Source organism: Dipodomys ordii, unplaced genomic scaffold (assembly GCF_000151885.1).
Source record: "Dipodomys ordii isolate 6190 unplaced genomic scaffold, Dord_2.0 Scaffold26, whole genome shotgun sequence".
Lineage (NCBI taxonomy): Eukaryota > Metazoa > Chordata > Mammalia > Rodentia > Heteromyidae > Dipodomys > Dipodomys ordii.
In genome coordinates this window covers 15,703,256-15,712,509 of record NW_012267242.1, presented here as the reverse complement: position 1 = coordinate 15,712,509, position 9,254 = coordinate 15,703,256, and positions in this window count along the sequence as shown.

Genomic DNA, 9,254 nt, shown 5'->3' with positions numbered 1-9,254 from the left:
GTGTGTGTGTGTGTGTGTGTGTGTGTGTGTGTGTGTGTGTGTGGTTAATTGGTGGTAAGAGTCTCATAGACTTTTCTTGCCCACACTGGCTTTGAACCATGATCCTCAAATCTCAATTTCCTAAATAGCTAGGATTACAGTTTTGAGTCTCTGGTGCCCAGCAAGTACTTTTAAAATTCTGAATAGTGGTCCCTTTTGAAACTTCTGGAAATATTTTTGTTGTCAAATCATATTTTATAATTATCCATTCAAAAGCAATAGACTCAGAATTTGAGTCACTGCAAGACAAAAATCTCACAGGAGCCATAGTTCTTTGGAGAAGCATGAAAGCAGAAGAGAAATACAGTACAATTTTATTATGATAATATCACCCATTTACAGTAGTGTAAATCCTTTAAATTTAATCCCTTGTTGCTCATTATTTGTGACCTAGAGAATTAGCATTAGCATCAATCAAGAAATTGACAGATATATAATTATTCAAGATAGTCAAAGCACTAGAGAACATTGCCAAGAAGGAAGATCTATAAGACAGAAGGGATACAGGTGGACCCATTGCAACAATGAGACGTACAAGTCCTTATGTCGAAAACGAACTTTATAACTTTGGTGTGGGGGGGGGGAAGGAGGATAGGGGGAGGGCAGGAGGAGGATGAGCTGGGAAGGGGAAACAAAGGAGGAGGCTACAATGCTTGATAAGAAATGTACTCATTATCTTGCCCATGTAATTTGTAACCCCTCTGTACAGTATTTTCACAATTAAAAAAAAAAGACAGAAGGGAATTTGTATTTTTTTTTTTTTTGGGTCCGGTCGTGGGGCCTGAACTCTGGACCTGGGCGCTGTCCCTCAGCTCTTCAGCTCAGGGCTAGTGCTCTACCACTTGAGCCACAGTACCACTTCCGGCTTTTTTCTTTTGCTTATGTGCTGCTGAGGAATCGAATCCAGGGCCTCATGCATGCAAGGCAAGCGCTCTACCACTGAGCCACCTTCCCAGCCCCGAGAATTTGTATTATATATAAAAACAATAACAAAGTATTTTTGAGACTCATACACTTGATCCTTGGATAAACTAGTTGTGTCATTAGTATTGAGGATTTTATTCATGGTGCTAGAGAGTTTCAGGGGCAAAATAGTGTAAAGCATAGCTCTATTCTTAGTGGTCATATAGTATAGATAATTTATGAGCTATAAATCATTAGCTTTATCTTATTTGAGAGCATTAAATTTAATTACTGCCTGGAACTTTGAAGAGAGAAAAATTCAGGGACAAGTTGAAAAGGCACTGAAACTGTTCATGTCCAAGCCAAATTAGTAAATTATAAGGTGTGGAACCTAGTGTCTGGAACTCTTTAGAATTCAGAAGGGATATATGTTTTAATTTTATGATATATTAGCGAATTTTGGCCTGCTGTGATGTTTAGGGAGGAGGGGGATTTTTTTCACTTATGCACATGTATATGAAAACTTTGTATGGCACAATACAAAACTTTTAAACAATTTGTTGGGTCTTTCTCTCTCTCTTGTGTATATGTCTCTGTTTTTATGATCAATATTCATTTTTGTTGTTGTTGTTGGTCATGGGGCTTGAGCTCAGGGCCTGGATGCTGTCCCTGAGCTCTTTCACTCAAAGCCACAGCTTCACTTAAAGTTTTCTGGTGGTTAATTGAAGATAAGAGTCTCAAGCCTGTAATCCTAGCCACTCACAAGGCTGAGATCTGAGGATCAAGGTTCAAAGCCAGCCCAGGCAGGAAACTCCATGAGACTCTTATCTCCAATAAACTACTTAGAAAACCCAAAGTGGTGCTGTGGCTCAAGTGGCAGAGCGCTCGCCTTGAGCTGAAGAGCTGATAGTGTCCAAGCCCAGAGTTCAAGCCCCCATGACTGACAAAAAAAAAGTTTCATAGACTTTCCTGCCCTGTCTGGCTTTGAACCTCCATCTCAGATTGCAGTAGCTAGGATTATAGGCATTAGTAGCTGGGATTATAGTCATGAGTCACCAGTGACTGGCCATTCATTGTTAAGTTCTCCCAAACAAACCAGCCTTGGGTTTGGGGGTCTGGGCCTTTACAAGGAGCAGTGGGTCTGAGGGGAGAGGGGGCTTTGTCCTGTGTTGGGTCTGGATTGGCAGAAGAGCTGCCTTTGTTCAAGGCAGGTTTTATGAGGAGAGTAGAAGAGGTCTCATGTCTTCTAAGAATCATGTCTTCTAAGAATGTGAAAGGAAGCTGAGGCAAAAGGGCACAAACCTAGAGAAAAATAGTGACAGAGGAATGCTAGTAAGGTAGACAAGACCAGCATGGTTCAGTCCCTGAGCCTGAAGAAGGTATGAGGGAGGCTCTTAGGTTTCCCCTTCCGGTTTCTGGAGAATGAGTAGGAAAAGAGAGGCTTTGTTTCATCAGACGTGAATTCCAGCCTCTTTAGCTCATGTAGGTGAGCTAAAGCAGCAGCAGTGGACGGCCCACAGTCAGTAAAATGGTGATGCTGAAGGCTCATGGCAAGATATACTTGTGGATGACATACAAGCTAGTGACAAATGGCAAAAGAGTCAGCCAGGTGGTGTAGTAGGTAAGGATAACAAGGTTTCCAGCAAGCAGGCTTAGTCTTACCACCTGGTCTGTCCCTGTGGCCTGTAGAAAAGAGAGGGTTCCTCTGTGGAAGTGCTTCATTAGGGTGCACTAATGGAACTGGGCATTATAGCCAGTTTTCTGTCCAAGCTTTCTAGTCTTTCAGCATCTTTAAATAGGGCTGACTATATACCCTTAGTGTTTTCACCTGGAAATGGGCCACCAGGAGAACAATCTTGATTCTGAGTGTGGGAGCCCCAGCTCCTGAGCAGGCTTCCTGTCACTCCTACACCCACTTACTACCTATTACTGGGTTCATATGAGAGAGAAGAGCAATGGGAATAGAGTAGAGCAGGGTGAGTTTGTTCAGTGTGGATGTATAGAAGCATTATAATAAAACTTGCCTCATATTACTCAAAAATACATTATCTCCAAAATAAAATAATAATTGTATTAAAAAGGGGGTAAAGCTGAGCACTGGTGGCTCATGCCTACAGTCCTAGCTACTCAGGAGACTGAGATCTGAGGATTTGATTAAAGCCAGCTGGGATAGGAAAGTCCATGAGACTCTTATTTCCAATTAACTACCAAAAAGTCAGAAGTGGATCTGTGGTTCAAGTGGTAGAGCAAACAAGCACCGAGATAGCACCCAGGCTCTGAATTCAAGCTCCAGAGCTGGCACACACAGATACAGAGAGAGAGAGAGAGAGAGAGAGAGAGATGCGCACACGCACACACACAAACAGTGGGGGAGGGAGAAGTAGAAATGTTTAGAATCATTACAAAATGATCATTCTAAGAAAACAAAAAAAAGAGTTGTAGTTCAGTGATACTGTATATTTTACCATGTATGAGGCAGCACTCACACTCACCTAGCCATCCCAACAAAAAGATATAGTCTGTATGGTATAGTCTGTATAGTGTATAGTCTGGAAAACATTGCTTTAAAAAAAAATGAGGGGGCTGGGCGCCAGTGGCTCACACTTTGAATCCTAGCTACTCAGGAGGCTGAGATTTGAGGATCAAGGTTCAAAACCAGCCTGGGCAAGAAAGTCCATGAGATTGTTATTATTATTATTATTATTGTCAGTCATGGGGCTTAAACGCTGGGCCTGAACACTGTTCCTCAGCTCTTCCGCTCAAGGCTAGTGTTCTACCACTTGAGCCACAGTGCCACTTCTGGTTTTCTGAGTGGTTTATTGGAGATAAGAGTCTCATGGACTTTCCTGCCCCAGCTAGCTTTGAACCCGATCCTCAGATCTCAGCCTCCTGAGTAGCTAGGATTACAGTCGTGAGCCACCAGCGCCCAGCTCAGTCCATGAGATTCTTATCTCCAATTAACCACCAGAAAACCAGAAGTGGTACTGTGGCTGAAGTGGTAGAGTGCTCTCCTTGAGCTGAAGAGCTCAGGGATAGCGCCTTAGGCCCAGAGTTCAAGCCCCACGACAGACCCCCTCCCCCCCCCCCCCGCAAAAACAAAAAATGAGAGGTTTGGAATGTGGTTTAGTAGTAGAGTGCTTGCCTAGCATGCATGAAGCCCTGGGTTCAATTCCTCATCAACAGGAAAAGCCAGAAGTGGTACTGTGGCTCACGTGGTAGAGTGTAAGCCTTGAGCAAAAGAAGCTCAGGGAGAGTGCCCAGGCCCTGAGTTCAAGACCCAGGACTGGCAAAAAAAAAAAAAAAAAGAATAAGAAGGTGTAGGGGAGTGTGAGGCAAGCCAGGCACTGGTGGCTCATGTCTCTAATCCTAGCTACTCAGGAAGCTGAGATCTAAGAAGCAAAGTTCAAAGCCATCCAGGAAAAGGAAAAGTCCATAAGAGTCTTTTCTTCCAACTAATCATCAAAAAGCTGCAAGTAGGGGCTGGGAAGGTGACTCAGTGGTAGAGTGCTTGCCTCGAATACATGAGGCCCTGGGTTTGATTCCTCAGCACCACATAAGCAGCTAAAAGCTAGAAGTGGCTCTGTGGCTCAAGTGGTACAGTGCTAGCCTTGAGCTGAAGAGCTCAGGAACAGTGCCCAGACCCAGAGTTCAAGCCCCATGACTGACAGAAGAAAAAAACAAAACCTGCAAGTGGAGTTATGGCTCAAGTGGTAGAACACTAGCCTGGAACATAAAACTCAGGGACAAGGCCTAGGCCCTAAGCCCAAGTCCCAGGACTAGCACTAAATACATATATAAAGGTTAAAGGGAAGGGGCTGAGAAGTTGGCTCAGTGGTCAAGTCCTTGCCTTGCATTCAGGAGGCCCAGGTTTGATTCCTCAGCACCACATAAGCTGAAAAAAGCTGGAAGTGGCACTGTGGCTCAAGTGGTAGGGTGCTAGCTGAAGAGCTCAGGGACAGTGCACCCAGGCTCAGAGTTCAGGCCCCACAACCGGCAAAAAAAAAAAAAGCAAGAAGGGCTGAAGGTAGGGCTCAAGTAGTAGATTGTCTGCCTAGTTGGTATGAGGCTTTGAGTTTAAAACCCCAGCACTGACCAAAAATTAAAAATAATTGGGTTTACATTAATCCTGGATATGCTCAGCATTAAATTAAAATTTATTTTCCAATTATTCTTCCCACATTTCATCAGCTTTGCAGATAGCATAACCATAAAGGGAAATATTAGAAAGAAATCCTTGTTCTCTGGTTATTCACCGTTCTCAAAATATCTCTAAATTTTCTCACTGCATCAATTAATGTTGTCTTTCTCCTGACTAAGAATTGCTATGAAATAATTAAGCATAGCATGAATCAGAAAAAACAAGAAATTAACAACCTTATTTTACTCAGAAATTTCAATAAAGTTTTTTTTTTTTTGCCTCCTGGTAGAAATTGAAAAATGATCTGTGCTTATTCCTCAGTTTATGGGTGAACTGTTTCACTGGTATTCTGTTCCTGGTTGGCTGGATTGCACTTACCTCCATGAAGAAAGCTAGAGCTGCTTTTGTCTGTAGAAAGAACATTCTCTTTGGAACAGTTGATGGCAATTGAATTGTGTTAGCGTCAAGAGGGAAACATAAGACCAAGTAAGGCCTGGAGAAATCATGATGGATTTCAGTTTTTAGGAAAACATGATCAGTGTAAGTGGTTTAACCATTATATTGACTGTTACATTATTTGGACTTTGCCAGAAAACCATGCAGACATCCAGGTACAGAGAACAAGAAAGGTTTATTGCCAGAAAAGAGGCCAGCAAGACCCCTTCTCACAAGGGAGAAGTGAGAAGAAGCACCAGCTATTGTCTGGGGTGACCTATATAACCTAGGAGGTTTAGGAGGGGCTAGAAGGGGCTAGGAGGCAGAGATCCTGGTGTGGATGTGAGGGCCAGGGGCTTCATCATGGCAGACTAGGCTTTATGGCTGCTGCCCAAATAGTAGATAAGGGGTCCTGCAGCTGCCCAGACCTGAAGGTCATTCTTAGGGGCCTTGTTGCCTTATATGGTGGTAGCTACCCCAGAGAAGTGCCATCCCAACATAAAGGGGGTTGGAGGCTGATTATTTACTGCCTTTACTATATGAGCCTAGGGTTGCCTAGGAAAGGAGCATGCTAAGCTGTGGAGAGGGGAGGGAGTGGACTAAGCTATGGGAAGGGAGCTCATTTTGCTAACATTGACTAATCAAAAGACTTCATTGAAGGGTCTAGGACTGAATTGGTTGATTTAATTAAACAAGGTTTCTGAAAATTGTAGTTTGACTGAGAAGAAAAGTGAGAAGCTAGGTGCTAGTCACTCATGCCTATAACCCTAGCTACCCAGAAGACAGATCCGAGGATCAAAGTTCAAAGCCATCCCAGGCAGCAAAGTCTGTAAGACTCTTACCTCCAATTAACTTCCAAAAAGCAGGAAGTTGAGCTGTGGTTCAAGTGGTAGAGTTCCAGTTTTGTGTAAAAAGCTCAGAAACAGTGTCCACGCCCTGAGTTCAAACCCCAATACTGGCACAAAAAAAGGGGGGAAAGTCTGATGTGAATCAACAGGACAAAAGAAAATCACCTATAGAATATCTACAATGTGGGCTTTGCAAATGGTACATTAAAGCTAGATGTCTGTGGCTCACACCAATAATCCTAGCTACTTAGGATGCTGATCTTGGTTCAAAGCCAACCCATGCAGAAAGGTCCAAGAGATTCCACGTTTACCATTTTGCAAGCAAAATGCCAGACTGAAGGCATGGCTTCCTTGCGGAACAATAGTTCAATGCTGTGAACTCAAGCCCCACTACCAGCTCCAAATAAATAATCAAGAACTATTAAGTTGCTGAGTGCTGGTGGCTCACGCCTGTGATCCTTGCTACTCAGGAGGCTGAGATCTGAGGATCATGGTTCAAAGCCAGCATGGGCAGGAAAGTCCCTGAGACTCTTTTTTTTTTGTCGGTCGTGGGGCTTGAACTCTGGGCCTGGGCGCTGTCCCTCAGCTCTTCAGCTCAAGGCGAGCGCTCTACCACTTGAGCTACAGCGCCACTTCCGGTTTCCTGGTGGCTTATTGGAGATAGGAGTCTCAAGGTCTCTCCTGCCCGGGCTGCCTTTGAACTACAATCCAAAGATCTCAGCCTCCTGAGTAGCTAGGATTACAGGCGTGAGCCACCAGCGCCTGGCCTCCCTGAGACTCTTATCTCCAATAAACCACCAGAAAACCAGAAGTGGCGCTAGAGCTCAAGTGGTAGAGCGCTAGGCTTGAGCTGAAGAGCTTAGGGACAGAGCCCAGGCTCAGAGTTGAAGCCCCACAGCTGGAAAAAAAAAAAAAGAACTATTAAGTTTGGATTGTTCTGAAATTTTGAATCAAATTTTATTGAATTCTATTTTGCCAGTCCTGGAGCTTGAGCTCAAGCCCTGGCTACTCTCCCTGAGCTTCTTTTGCTCAAGGCTAGCACTCTACCACTTGAGCCACAGCATCACTTCCGGCCTTTTCTGTTTATGTAGTACTGAGGAATCGAATCCAGGGCTTCATGCATGGCAGAAGTGGTAGAGTTACCACTAAGCCACATTCCCAGCTTTCAATCAAATTTTAAACATTGTTTGGCCTTGGGCCAAAATTACTGAAATGTTTTAGCTTTGTGTAGTAATTGCTTTAAAAAAAAAAGTGGGTCTGGTAATGTGGCTTAGTGGTAGAGCGCTTGCCTAGCATGCATGAAACTCTGGGTTTGATTCCTAGGTACCACATACACAGAAAAAGCTGGAAGTGGTGCTGAGTCTCAAGTGATAAGAGTGCTAGCCTTGATCAAAAGAGGCTTAAGGACAGCCCTGAGCTCAAGCCCTAGGACTGGCAAAAAAAAAAAAAGTCTTGAGCAGTTTTGGGTTCAGTGCATACATTCCTCAGCACAAACCATCATATCATGGAGTCACACCGTTTTCTGAACAAAAACTACTGGGGTGGGGCCATGTCTCATTTCCTGCCCTTCTCAGAGTTACTAGAATTTATTATAGTTTTTTTTTGGTCCATTGTGGGGCTTGAACTCTGGGTTTGGGCACTGTCCTTGTGCTCTTCAGCTCAAGGCGAGGGCTCTACTTCTTGAACCACAGCACCACTTCCAGTTTTCTAGCGGTTTATTGGAGATAGGAGTCTCACGAACTTTCCTGCCCGGGCTGGCTTTGAACTTCGATCCTCAGATCTCAGCCTCCTGAGTAGCTAGGATTACAGGCGTGAGCCATGGGTACCCGGCTTTGTCAGTCGTGGATCTTGAACTCTGGGCCTGGGCGCTGTCCCTCAGCTCTTCAGTTCAAGGCAAGCGCTCCACAGCGCCACTTCCTATTATAGTTTTCTCTGAGCTCTAAAATACTGTTTAACTCCTTAAACATCTTTCACCAGAGGAGTCTGTAGGTAAGGAGGCAGAAGCAAGGAAGCATGTTTTGTATGACTGCGAGTCCAAACACATCCTCACATATATGTAATCTAGCTAAATCTGCTCACTGGAAGGTATACATTATCCATCTAGCTAGAAAGCAACGCCCAGTCTCTCCTAGACTTCCTATCTACTCTTGATCAAGGCCTAGTATTCTTCCTTGGCTTTTTCACTCAGGGCTCTACCAATTGAGTCACAGCTTTACTTTCTGCTTTTTGCTAGTTAATTGGAGATAAGAGTCTCACAAGTTTGCTTGCCCTGGCTGGCTTCAAACTGCAATCCTTAGATCTCAGCCTCCTGCATAGTTAGGATTACAAGTATGAACCACCAAAACTAGCTATTCTGACCACTTTTACTTTCATATTCTTTGGTTTGGTTTGGTTTTTGTGTTAAAGCCTGACTCAGAATAAGTAGGAAGAAGAGATAAAGGCTTTTCAAGTTGCTTTAAGTCTGCTTCTCAGATGATACTTTGTTCACTGCCTCCCTTTACTGAGTTTCTGGTGCATGCTAGGCATTGGGCTGACATTGAGAATTTGACATTGAATAGAAACAAGCTCACAATCATGGGGTCTCAGTTCTGATCTGTGTTCCAATCAGCGGGGTGCTGGTAGGTCATGTTTGTAATCCTTGCTACTCAGGAGGCTGAAATCTGAGGATTGCAGTTTGAAGCCAGATTGGGCAGGAAAGTCCATGAGATGCTTATCTCAAATAAAAGCCAGAAGTGGTGCAGTAGCTCCAGTGGTAGAGTACTTGTCTTGAGCATAAAAGGAGCCCATTACCTGAATGGAGGTGCCTCACGCCAATAATCCTAGCTACTAAGGAGGCTGGGATCTGAGGATCATGGTTCAAAGCCAGCCCAGGCAGGAAAGTCCCTGAGACT